We start from the raw sequence: 12,633 nt of genomic DNA, 5'->3' as shown, positions 1-12,633 counted from the left end.
AAGAGCTGCATGATATTATACATAAAACAATGCAAAGGTATAACTGAGGAAACATTGTATTATTAATGTCGTGACGTGTTCTCTCGACGTTCGAATCCGCCATCTTGCTAAAAGTCACTTTCATAAAATAAAGGAAAACTAATTGCAAATTAATCACTGATCTAAGGGTAGAGAAATTTCTATTATACTGCGCCACTCTATCCTTAGATAAGTCTATATGAATTAGTAGGATTAATTCAAAATTAGTTAGCAGTCTTTTCACTCATTCAGGCCGATGGTATTTATTTTCTTTCCTTCTGGGATTCCCGCTAGATCCGAATTTTTGTGAACGGTGCAGTAAAAAGAAATTCAGGCAAACACAATATTTAAATTAACAAACAAAACATTTAATATATGGTTATATAACAATTACATAAATTCCACTTCTAAATATGACAAACCAGTCAAGTTATTCATATTAATCCAATCTTCCAAACTTTCACATACAAATTCACAGTTTCAGAATTACAAAGTTCCTATACCCAACTTATTACAATAGAAATTCTTAATTAATCAGTTTCCTTGTATCTCTCAACTACACTCTACGATTGACTCATAACAGGCACTAACCACGGCAGATATTATTTCAATGTCTATATTTTCAACTCTCAGCCTCGATGGTATGCTACAGTTAATGTTAGAAACAGCGCAACGGAACTAATACTTAAATCTTCATACACTGAAATAAACTAATATGACTGTCCTTACCAGAAATAATCTTCAGTACTTCCAATATTTTGTGAGCACACTTTCAAATTGTATTTATCACACTTGCGAAACACTAAATAACTAAAACATTACTAATCGCGCTTCAAAAATCCAGATAACAACCATAAGGTACATTAATTATTCTTATTTATCATTCATCAACTAGTTTAACTCCGTACAATTCCCTTTCATGGTAGTACAGAAATAAGTCGTAATTGTAGACTGACTGGATTTTTTCAGTATTCTTCTTTGAATGTCCAGTTCTCTAATTATCCGATTACGGCAATAATTTCTTTTTATTACTACGGCTGGTTTTGCTTTCAGCCAACTATAAGATTCACTTATATAAAAAAATATCTACTCAACTCCTATCCTTAGGAATCTTTTAATTACTTCTACTTCTTTAGTTTACTTCCTTGCTACCTTATAGTTCCAAAGTTCCGTTCCGACTCCCTACTTACTACTACGTATCTATTTTCCCTTCTTATTCTCTCCACGCTCCCTTCACTCGCGCTCGTTTATTTCACGCGTCTCTATGACAACCGATAAACGTAAACATTCTCGCGAATGTTATATTAGGCTATACAACTACATAGAGTTATTACATAACATTAAGCTTTCACAAAAAGAATAAATAGAATAATCGCATTTTAACAAATGCGCAGTTAAATTACAAATATAAGACTTTATAATATTGACATAAGAACAAATAAAATAGCTTAATAACATTTAATACAGAATCTATTTACCATTAACACATTTCTTTGATTAAGCAATTAAATATTTGACATAATTAAGGTAGTTATATGATATCAATTATAATTTATGTTATTTACATTAAATAATATTTACAAATATAGTTCTTGTGACGGAAAATCATGTTGGATTCTGAATCAAATAACATTTATTCTAATTTCTACATAATCAGAATCCAACAATATTATACATAAAACAATGCAAAGGTATAACTGAGGAAACATTGTATTATTAATTATTCATTAATTGTATTAAAAAAAATTAGTGATTAGAATAAGACTCTCCCATATCTCAGATAGTGACAGAGGCAGTCATTCTGACTTAAGTTTGGACAGTGAAGTAAGGTCTAAGCATTTTCTTTAAATAAATATTCAAATTTATAGTAACACTGATGAAGTGTGTTTCAGACTATAGGATATTATAGTCCATATCTATTACATGCTGTGTCAAGCCAGATTTCTCAGATTTCCTACTGCTAAAGTAAGATTGGTGATCTTGTATTCTCTTCTCCAGTGAGCTTACAGTTTGTCTGAAGTAAGAACAGTAACAGTCACAAGGAAATTGGCAGACACCAGGAAAGGCCAGAGAAGAACATTTATCTTTGAAATATGGATACCATGATGAAAAGTTGTTAATACAAAGTAAAGTAGCTACTAAATTTTACTTTTTAAGAATTCTGGAAATGGATTCTGAGATGCCAGAAATGTATGTCATTATGACTTGACACTGTTCCGTTGTTATTTGAGCTAGAATTAAAGGAGTTGTCAGGTCATTTTCCTTCAACATAAAAAATACACAAAACTTCATAAACAAAATTAGAACCATCACACTCAATGAAGATTTATTAGTCAGCTTTGAGATAACTGCCCTTTTCACTAATGTCCCGATCTTCTCTTACAGAACATATTTCTGCCCAATATCATGGCCCTCTTTGCCCATGTGCTCCCCTCTGGGTATTTTGAGTGGCAAAATAATTTTTACCTACAAAAAGAAAGTACGACCATATGTTCATTCCCCCCCCCCCCACACACACACACACAATAGTTTACTTTTACATGGAAGACTTCGAGCAATGAGCTCTAGGTTCGGCCAGACTAAAGCCCAAAGTCTGGCTCAGATATGTTGATATTTTGCCATTTAGCCCAACAGCCACAAAATATTAAATACATTCCTATGCCACCTGAACAAACAACACAAATATATCCTCCCCATCAAGATCGGGAAAAAAAAAAAAAAAAAAGCAACTTTCTTCCTTTTCTAGACACACTTGCCATACATACATACAGATATTCATACAACCATCCAACACAAAAACAAAGCGGTCATCAGCACCCTCAAACACAGAGTCCTAACAATTTGCTCCAATGAACAAGCTCTGAACCAAGAATTAGAAATTATTAACCAAACATTTGGAGAATGGCTACAATAAAAAAAGTGTTCACAAGATCCTCCATAAAAATGCCATTAAAAGCAAAAAAGATTACAAGAATGCCATAGTCACACCATACATTAGGGGCATTTCAAAAAAAAAAATAAAAATAGATGGAACACTTAAATACAATATTAAGCCAATCTTCAAACCCCAACCCCCAGCAAAATTAAGAAATTTACTTAGCTCTTCCAAAGATCCCATTCCATACCTTGCCCACCGAGAGGCCTACAAATTTCAATGTACTTGTAACCTAATGCCAGCAACGGTCGGTCGATTGGTAGAGCCTCTGCTACTAATGGCTCATGCAAAAATTTATGCAAGTTTGAGCACGGTTAGTAGTTGGATGGGGTTTCAATCGTTCGATGCTGTTGGCACACTCTCCCTCGATGAATCTTTGGACTCATTGGAAGTGTCAAATAATAATAATAATAATAAAATAACAATAATAATGTACATAGAGGAAACAGGACGCACCAACCCAATTTGAAAAGATGAACACAAATGCCACATTAAATACCTCCACTATGGTAAACACACTTGTCAGAGACCACACACTTGAAACATGTCACAGAATTGACTGGAAAGGCAAGTTCCTATACTGCATCAAAACCTGGTTTGAAAGAAAATTCAAAGAAGCCTGTGAAATGCCGAAACATCAACCAAATTTGAACAAGAATGACGGATTAATTATTCCAAGAATTTGCAGGCATCATCTTTAACCCATATAGCATCCAGAGCAATCCCAAACAGAAGAAAATCTTAATACAAGAGGAATCTAGAAATTGTTTAATGTAGTTCTGTTGTTTGTTTGTTTGTTTTTAATTATTATTTTATTTTTCTTTGCCAGAGGTCAGGCTAGGATAAATGATTAACCAACATTTAGATTCATCTTATTTTTGTATAGTGCAGTATCATGTAGCTTGTACCCTGTGCATGTTTTCCTGATGACATCAATACAGAGGTTGAAAAGTCGAATGTTACAGGAAAATCTCGCTTAATGCAATTAATTAATCCATCAATTAATGCATGATAAGCAAATACAACAAATGATAGTAATAATTCCACCCATTACTTACTGTAAATTTGAAAAAAAAAAAAAAAAAAACCCTATAAGTTATATTAGAGGATAAATCATCAGATAATAAAAATCAATTGCTTAAATTTTTATTTAATGTCTAAACGATTGAGCAACTTTTATACAAAAAAAATTAAGTAAAGATGTTTGAATAGTGCTCGACTTTATCATCTTCTCATGCAATAGCTGGCAATTGCTTTATCAAGATTTCGGTGGACTTCGAAACTTCATTCCTTATCAGGATCAGCATCAAACAAAATTTCCTTCATATGCTCATTGTGATTGAAACCTATCTCAAGTTATTTTGCAGTTAGCTTCTTACCTGTAACATTCTCTTCTTGTTCACACACACCGTATCTCCTTCTTCATATGCACACTGTTCTTATAGTTGAAGGAGATCATTGTCGCTCAACTGTTCTGAATGATAATCGATCAAGTGTCGCACATTTTCTTTATCCAGGGGTTCCAGGATATCAGAGCTTGAATATAATAAAGCCTTATAGGTATCTAAAATTAAGTAAATGAAAAAAAAGTGATTGAGCAAGAGAACAGAGTTTGCATGTGCGTTGGTGAGACAGATTTGAATCAACTGCCTGCTACATTGACAACTGTCTCCACTTGCTGCAGATTGGCAGCAAAAAATTTCGCATTAACGTAAAAAAATTGCATTAACTGATTAATCACTCTCTTAAAGCAGGAAATAGTATCATTTCACTCAGTCGTGCTAAATGATTATCAAGCATATTGAATTTGCATTAAGTGATATTTTCCTGTATTTTCTTAATAATAAATAATTATTCTAACACATGTTATGTCTCCATAAATTCTTCACTATGAATGCTGATCATTGTATAACCTTAAAAGAAAGAATACATCAAGGAAATCTTTTTCTCCAGTTTTCGTGTCACCTTCATCATCTCTAACTCCTTTTACAGCACTCTTTCCTCCATTTCTGGGTTTTTTTCAACAGCCTCCAGAATATTTTGCCATCTTCCTGATATTTATTTTCTATGTTCTTATCAAAGTCTTCCCATGACTTTTGTTTAGCTAATTTTACAAAGTGTTTAGCTGTCTTACATTTGTCTTTGTATTCTCTAGGAGCACAAACTGACTTATTAGCCAAGAATTTTCGATATGCTTTCTTCTTTTCCTTCACTGCCTCTAACATTCTGAGTCCATAATGGAGTTCTGATTTTTCTAGCAGACAACCTCACCACATGCCATTCTGGCTGAATCAAGCAATGTTTTCTTCATGGCTTGTCACTGAATCTCCAAGGTATGGTTCCTGTTCTCAAAAGCTTTCATTTTTTCTTGAATAATGATTGTGTATTTTAGTCTATAGTTCACATCTGAGAGCTGCTCAACTTTTATTCGCTTTAAAACTTTCTTACATGTTCTTCTTTTCAATACGAAATTCAATTTTATCCTACTGAAGACTAAATAGTGATCACTTCCAATTCCAAATCCTCTGTACACTCTAGTGTCCTGCACCAGGGAGAAAACATCACTATCAACAATAACATAGTCAATGAGACTTTTCTTATTCCTTGCCTCTTCTCTCCATGTGAATTTGTGCATATTTTTATGTTGGAACACTGTGTTAGTAATAACTAGTCCGTGTCCTGAGCAGAAATCCAACAGGTATTTGACATTATTATTAGCTTTGCTCTTTTCTCCGAATTTTCCCAAAATATTTCTGTATGTCTGATAATCATTTCCTATTCTGCTATTTAGATCTCCAACAAGGACCACCTTCTCCTTTTTCAGAGTGCCAGTTGCTTTCTCGAAAGCCTCAAAAAATTCCTCCACTTCTACCGTAGTAGAACCTTCTGTGGGACCCTAGGCACAAATAAGTCTCATTGTCCAGTTCCCCATTCTGATATTTGCTCACATCGCTCTACTTGATATCGCCTGAGATTCAAGAAGTAATAATATTTAGTGTTGAATACTACTATAGCTATGCATTTTCCCTGATTGTTATTGCCTGAATATTTTGTATTTATTGCATAGAAAGATAACCAGTTTTTGTCTTTTTTTGTTTCAGTCGCTCAACAAAATTGTTGAGCGACTATTATGTCAATCTAGTAATTTATCCAATTCTTTTGCATTCAGGCTTCTTATGTCGATAGTACTGATCTTGAATTCTGGTGATGTTGAGTTGGAATGTGTTTCAGGATGTGTTCCAGTAGCTGACTTTTCGCTGTTTGCCAGGTTTGCTGGATAAAACAATGGAGGCCTTGTTTAACCTGGCAATTCCAGCTGGCATGAAATTCTGTCATACTGTACCATCATTTTACATTGTGGTTTAAGCCAATAAGAATACAATTTGGTTGACCAAATCCTAAATGGCCAGCCCATCCTCATTCGTTCACTATCCAGGTAGATACCTAACAGAGTGCACCACAAGAAGGTGAAGATTGGACATTAGGTCAGAAACCCTGGTCAGTTCTCCTCTCAGTTATAGTCATTTTCTATTTCTATAGTAAATTGAATTCATGGATGCAGATAGTTTATATTACATAAAAAGATAAGTAATGTTTCTTCATTATGGGATCAAATCACAAAAACGACAACTATATAACAAACCCAAACCGAAGGCTGAGGGTGTATGGATGAGAACAGAATGTCTTCTAAATATTCTAAATAGAAGTTCATAAGATGAGGAGAGACTGGACATCCCATGGCAGTTTCTTCAACTTGACTGTAAAACTGATTTTGATAAATAAAATATCCAGTGTGTATATAACAAAGTCGAATAATTTCACTATATCCTGTGGAAATACTTCTGAAAGTAGATGAAGTGTATCCGCTAGAGATACACTAGTAAATAGATTCCGTTAGAGAAGCGGATTGTAGGAAAACATTTTTCATTTTATCTAGAAAATCGGATGATTTTTTTTTATGAAGGAGCAGGAATACCCAATAAAAATTTGACTATGCAATAAGTAGGTTAATCTACAAGGTCAACAACTGGACAAAGTGGAATGCCTTCCTTATGTATCTTAGTTAGACCATAGTACCGTTCAGTTCTGTGGTCTAATTTTAAAGAAGCACATACTTCGAAGGGAGAATGTGGTATCTATCCTGCTGTTTGCTCATGCTACTAAGCTGAGCTGATGGCAATAGTAAATAAAGGTTTCTTTAACACGATTGATCTGCAGAAATTCACCTATTGAAGCTACATTCAAAATTGTATTTTTTTTTCTGTGCATATGAGATAAGGGAAATGACTAAATCATAATATTGCTATATTTTGCAAAGGCATTTTATAGGATACTGGATGAAAGACTATTGAGTGAAATGAAGCAAATGATGATTAGATATGAAGATGGGTGTAACAGATGATAGGAGACAGCTATCAGAGAGTAGTATATAGTGGAGCAGAGTTTTAGGGAATGCAGGAGATCAATGATGTGCCATGGGGGCTCTGTGCATGGACCACTACACTTCCATTTTTACATTAATGTTAAAATAAAAGGAGAGATGATTTGAAGGGAGAATGTGGTATCTATCCTGCTGTTTGCTCATGCTACTAAGCTGAGCTGAACTGATGGCAATAGTAAATAAAGGTGATGTTAAAATTCTACAGAAGAATATGAGCAGGGTGATAGTGTAGGAAAAGAATAAAGGTTGCCACTTTAATACTGCTACGTGGAAGGTTAGCTGAACTACCGAGTTGAGGTGCTTTGTATGAAATTGATGGGACTGCACTAGAAGAAACTGATGAGACAATGAATCTGGTAGCAAAAGCAGGAAGAAAGTAGAAATTCAAAGGGCATATTATAAAAAAATGTGTACACAAAAAATTCCTGTAATGTTGTTTCCCTCTTTATAAGACCTTGACAACTATATCTCAACTTGAGTTGTCTAGGGATTTGTGAAGATGAGGAAGTAGTGGAGAGGATTCAAAGATGTGTAGACAAGATGGTCTCATTATGTTTTCCTGGAGTGAAAATTAAAAATAAAATGCAAGTAATTCATAAACAGAAAAGAAAAGTAAACGAAATCGTAGTAGGTATGAACGATTTAACTGGTGATAAGTTCAGTATGGGTAAGTTCAGAGAGGACATGAAAGGGTTGTTGGAAGAGGCAAGAGTGAACAGTGAGAAAGTGAAACTCGTTAGTATTTTACCTCGCAATGATAAAAATGAATTAAAAAGAAGGGATATGATAGCAAACGATTCTATGCATAGGCTATGTAGAAGGAATGGATGTGTGGAGTGAGTCTGAGGGAAGACTGGAACTGTATAAGAGAGATGGCCTACATCTGAATGCGTTTGGTATCAGGAGTCTAAAAAAATTAATAACTGGTATGAGACCTAACACAGAAAGTCAGGGAACCTAATTTATAAAGGGAGGAATGGTGTGCATGTGAGTGTAAGAGTGACAATGTTATATAACTGTGTTAATGATGGGAATGGGCTTTGTCTTGGAAATGTTGACAAGGCGAGAACGATTTCGGGCTTGTGTTCGTACAGTTCGGACCCATCAGATGTGTGCAAAGATGTCTACATGTGGAAGGCATTAGAGAATAATAGAGATCTGCAAGTTGTCCAACTGTGTCAGGCAGATTGCAGACAAGACAATACAAAAGAACAAACAGGTACATTATTATGTCTGTACACGTTTTCACCAGGGAATCAGGGTGAACAGTGAAATCTTGTGAAAAAGTGAGACATCCATTATGAACATTATGAGCAGCAGGATAGAATAGTCACAACTGTTGTATGGAAAGCAAAGTCTGAGTATGAAAAGAAACTGGTTCTACGTGCTAAAGACAAGAATTCTATCGACATGCTGCAATTATAAGAAAGAAGGAATATGAAAAAATAACTCTTCTAAATTCAGATGGCGTGAGGGTTACAGATGCAGAAGAGGTTGTTCAGTTAATGAGTGCCCATTTCGTTAAAAGCTATCAACCTGGTGAACGCAAGATTGAGCTCACTGTTACCTCTTCACTAAATAAAGAAATGCAGTTGTGTGAGGCCGAGGTATTAGAGTTGTTGCACAAATTGAATAAGAATTCAGCAATAGGGACTAATGGAATATCAGCATGTGTGCTAAAAGTGTGTTCAGCTGAACTGGCCATTCCTTTGAACAGGATGTTTAATATGAGTCTCAGAACAGGGAATATTCCACAGGAATGTATGGTAATTTCATTGCACAAGTGTGGTGCAAAGACCAATGTATTCAACTATTGACCAATCAGTATCTCAGGAGTGATGATGAAGATTTTGGAAAAATTGGTCAGGGCCTGCATTCAGAAATGGGCTGACAGTGAATCTCTACTTTGCAATAAACAACATGGGTTTACTAAGGGAAGGTCATGTTTTAGCAACTTGCTCACATTCTATAATAATGTTACCAATGAACTAGACAAGGGAAATGGATACATCATGATACTTTTGGATTTTGCGAAGGCTTTTGACAGAATACAGCATGGAAGACTGTTGCATAAATTGGAGAAAATGGGTTTGGGTTATACAATATTATCATGGATAAGAGGATGGTTGCGGTATATGGGGGGATCTGAGACTACAAGGTTTAATCCCAGAGAGTTCGAAGAAATATAAAAGTTTTTCCCTACACGGGAGGCCATTGCATGCTTTGACCATCCTGGAAGAGTGGAGATACCTCGGTATCATGTTCACCCAAAAGGGAAGGTCTTCTGTCCCTTCTATACTAGAAGCTGGGATCGCTTCTTTGAGGAAAGCTCCTCTGAAGCCCCATCAAAGACTGTTTCTCCTTTCCCACTATCTCCTACCTCGCTTTTATCACAAGTTGGTGCTTGGTAGGACATATCTTGGTACTGTCCCAAATGGACAGGGCTATCTGTTCAGCCGTGAGATCATGGCTCCGACTGCTGCCTGACACCCCTACTGCATATTTCCATGTGAGGGTGAAGGATGGCGGGCTTGGGGTTCCATCACTTAGATGGCTGATCCTAAGGCTGTGGCTGTCCAAAATCACGAAGTTAGAACTATCGTCTTCCCCTATCTGCAGAGAGGCTTTCTATAGCCCATTAATACAAGAAGACTTAAGGCGGGCTCTAAAGGCTGGTCCCATTATCAAGATACCGTAATTGAGTCAGCACCTGCAGAACACAAGAGATGAGCAACTCTGCTGCACTGTTCTGTAGATGGTGCTCCTTTAAAAGAGTCATATCTGGTGCCTCCCCAGATTGATTGGGTAAGGGATGGCACCAGACTCCTCCCTGGGTTTGAGTATATTGACCTGATCCGGATGAGGATCAATGCCATGCCCACCCGAGCTCACACAGCTCGATGGGGTAGTGACGATTCGTACTGTAGGGCTGGATGCTACTGTTATATCTTTGTTTTTACTTTCGCTGTTGTTATTTAATATACTAACTTACTTCCTTAATAATGCCCTATTCAACTCTACCTAGGAATGCTTCCTTTTCGGACACTAGCAAATTTATTTTTTTATTGCTGTGCCAGCCAGAGTCCTATAATATGAGCTTATTCAAAATTCAGGGAAATATTCCTAGGTTAACTGGCATTCATTCTAATATGCACTAAATAGATACTGGTTCTAATTGCAGTCGTGACCAATAAATCTATTACTCAAACACTCTCATCAAATTCCCTCCCGCTATGGTTCTAAAATTTTGCAAGTGGTAATTTGAATTCTCGAATCAAGCATGAAACAGGCATATACAATAAAACATGTTTATTGGAACAAATTCACTTTACAACTATAATTGAAATGGGATATTAAGCTTTACAAAATCTCTTACCAAGTTAGTTACTCAATACTAATTTAAGAAAACACTCATAGATCAACTTGGCAATTACTCATACTCTATGCAACATTAAAACAAGCTAACTATGTTATTCTAAATCAAACTCTTAATTCTTGCTACATAAAATACATTTCTCAACCCGTTACTATTCTGATATAAATCATCTACAAAATATCAAATTCATATATAATCTCAGTCACATGCAGCTAAAATTTCACTCCTGACATTCCTTTGTTTAACAGAATTACTCTATCTCAAAATTCAAATCCTTATTATAGTCCACTATGAAATGCCCACTTAATATGATCTAACATTAAATTCTGTCTCATTTAAACATACAACAAAGGTCTTTACGTTATCCAATCTTTTTCTTCTGAAGGTCTGTTAATGGCCGCGTGTATTTGTCCTCCTTCCGTTGGTAGCTTCCGCAATGGGCTTACAACTACGCTATACATTTTACATTCTTCCCAGACTCGAAATTCTTACTGCCTCGATACAGCACATTCTCTGCTCCTACTCGAGTGGGGCATCTCTCTCTCGCTCATCCCTACTCCGTTAGCTATTCAGGAATCCTCGAAGTGAAGTCAGGAACAACCAGAAAAAGGCCCCACATTATCACATGCATTACGCTTATATTTAGTCCCTTCTTTCCCATACGACCCTTCGTTTTCATGCCCTTAAGGTGATCCTCAAGTCCTAGCTGCCGTTTAGGTGCTGTATTCTTGGGAATCCCGCTTACGTCATCTTCCTCGTACGTTGCAGCTGGCAGCATTATGGCCAACACGTGCGTATGTAACTCGACCTTTGCACTCGTACTCTTCACTTCCTTGGCGACTTATTAAGTTTAAGACAGCTCAATGGGACAAGATTATACTACAATTTCCTTATTAAAATTTCACTAATCCTATAATTCTTCAGTTTAACTTTCAACTACAAGATTTTTTTTAGTACGATTTGCATGTTATTATACAAATTCCTTTGCAACATAAATTCAGAACTGTGTGCTGTCAACCAGATATTATCTGAGTTAGCCAAATTCTTATGTCAGATTCTGAATGAATAATTTCTAAAAAATCGTCCATTCAGGATCTAACACTACTACAGTGAGATATTGTCTCATATAGCCCAGTGTTGCTTCTGCACCCATGGGGTACACGTGCGGAGGCATGACACCATGTCTCCATTCTGAACAACCACTTTAAGAACAAAGGCTGGGAGACAGTGGTGGAACCATATTATAGGACCTCTGCAGGTTTACGTAAGCCAGACTTAGTGATTAAAAGAGATGGTGACGTTTGGCTAGTTGATGCCCTGGTGGTAAGAACAGGGTGCACACTAGCCTATAGCCATAATAAAAAAGTAAACAATTATTATTCTTATAATAGTTTACTATTACTACATCATCATCATCATCATCAAATTCCTGCCATGTACCCACAAGGGGTGTACAGGATATGATATAAAAAAATTATATCAATACTAACTTCCTATCTACAATTTTCCTCCAAATCAGTCTGTTACTTGTCAAGACTCCAACATCATCAGATCTTATATTTCTATCGTCTAAGGCACTTTGTACCGTATCAATCCACCTATATCTTGGGCTTCCTCTGGGTCGTTTTCCTGCCAACCTGGCAGAGAACACTTGTTTTGCTAATCTTTCCTCTCCCATTCTATTTAAGTGACCATACCACCTAAGATTAGCTCTGCTAACGCATTCCTGGATGCTCACAATGTCAAGTTCTTTCCTAATATCCTCATTTTTAATATGATATTGCCATTGATGCCATCTGTTCACGCCTCTAATCTTTCTCAGGACTCTCATATCTGCGGTCTCTAGTCTTTGGTCAAGTGTTT

General features: G+C 36.1%; 1 protein-coding gene across 5 annotated transcripts in view; it reads right to left on the bottom strand.

The window, feature by feature from the left end:
• LOC150095598 (small glutamine-rich tetratricopeptide repeat-containing protein alpha-like) overlaps positions 1–12,633 on the bottom strand; it is a 279,209-nt gene that overhangs the window by 220,709 nt on the left and 45,867 nt on the right. The gene's annotated exons all lie outside the window — the stretch shown is intronic.

Source organism: Typopeltis vanoorti, chromosome 20, assembly GCF_054136105.1.
Source record: "Typopeltis vanoorti isolate ZY-2024b chromosome 20, IOZ_Tvanoo_1.0, whole genome shotgun sequence".
NCBI lineage: Eukaryota > Metazoa > Arthropoda > Arachnida > Uropygi > Thelyphonidae > Typopeltis > Typopeltis vanoorti.
This window is presented reverse-complemented; position numbering and strand designations above follow the sequence as displayed.